Source organism: Amphimedon queenslandica, unplaced genomic scaffold, assembly GCF_000090795.2.
Source record: "Amphimedon queenslandica unplaced genomic scaffold, v1.1 AMPQUscaffold_1954_Cont26041, whole genome shotgun sequence".
NCBI classification, from domain to species: domain Eukaryota; kingdom Metazoa; phylum Porifera; class Demospongiae; order Haplosclerida; family Niphatidae; genus Amphimedon; species Amphimedon queenslandica.
This window is the reverse complement of record NW_003557708.1, coordinates 1-1,237: the sequence shown is the minus strand read 5'-3', so window position 1 is coordinate 1,237 and position 1,237 is coordinate 1. Positions and strand designations below refer to the sequence as shown.

At 35.8% G+C, this 1,237-nt stretch overlaps 1 long non-coding RNA gene across 1 annotated transcript; it reads left to right on the top strand.

Moving 5' to 3' along the window:
* Positions 1-382: 382 nt before the first annotated feature.
* LOC109593338 (uncharacterized) lies at positions 383-708 on the top strand. The gene is made up of 3 exons (XR_002190901.1): positions 383-444; positions 493-585; positions 634-708. It is a non-coding gene; the product is annotated as an uncharacterized LOC109593338 (long non-coding RNA).
* Positions 709-1,237: the final 529 nt, after the last annotated feature.

Below are 1,237 nucleotides of genomic sequence, written 5' to 3'. Positions count from 1 at the left end.
GATGTGGTCAGACTACATGGAACTTTCTACGTGGCACTGTTCACAACATGCAGATGTACGTGGTTCCTTTTTACGTGGCACTGGAGATCTACGTGGCACTGGAGTTCTACGTGGCTCCTTTCTACGTGGCACTGTCCACATCATTAATCAGTATGCATGTCCACTTTTCAGTCTTCTGGTTGATGTTGCAAGGTAATGTTCATTAGTTGCTACGTGGCAGTTCAAGATCTATAAATAACTAAGTTCCACAGCATGCAGTGTTATAATGAGTATTGATGCTGTTCCTGAGCCTAACATGAGCACTGAAAGAGATTTTGAAGATATCATTTTAATTATTTAAATTATGATTGCAATCAGTGAAAGACAACTTTTATCTTTATGTAGGCCCATCTAGAAATGGGAGATAAAGAGCCTGAAGACACAGATTGATCTACTTATAGGACTGTGAGTATTTGTACATTCACAAGATTTTATTTAGTCCATGTATTTTAGTGCACTTATTGAGAGTGCAATGAAAAAGTAGATGAAAACAAGGAAAGAAACAGGAAGGTTTCACTGTGTGTTTACCATGCCCAAGCATTTTAAGTATACAGTTAATCTACATATTAAATGAAGTAATTATTATGTTTGCAGACAAAAGGACGACAGGAAATACTTGAAAAAGGAGAAACATGTCCCATAAAGGCATGCATTCTGAAGAAGAGAGAAAGGCAGATTGCTTGCTTGTATCATGCAAAAATTTTGAATGCCTGTAAAAGAAAAATTGATGTAGTATGAATTCAAAATTATCTAATTTTATAGATACTCAAAACAAAAAAGAAAAATTTTTGAAACAGGCAGACGCAAAATGTAAGTTTAAACTGATAGATTGGCTGTTAGGTCATTGTTACATTCAACAGAAAATAATCATTAATGTGATGTCGGTCAAGTCAATGCTAACAAAATAAACAACTATTAGCCTAAAGGAAGACTCTTGAAAACTATTGTATAGTTGGTTTCAGCTGAGTTGCCCAAGCACCACCCCTTATAACTTTCTTATTACTAATGCTAGCAACCTGAAACTTAGTATAGTTGCATAACGGGTTCTTCCGAAAATCTGTAGCAATTTTTGAGTCTCTAGGTACTCTGGAAGGTTCTGAATGGGTTCTACCGCTCTAGTTCAAAAGGAGCCGCCCTGATGAATCATTACGTTTAACCTACATCACACTCGTGAATATAATTTGCATCTCATTATTAT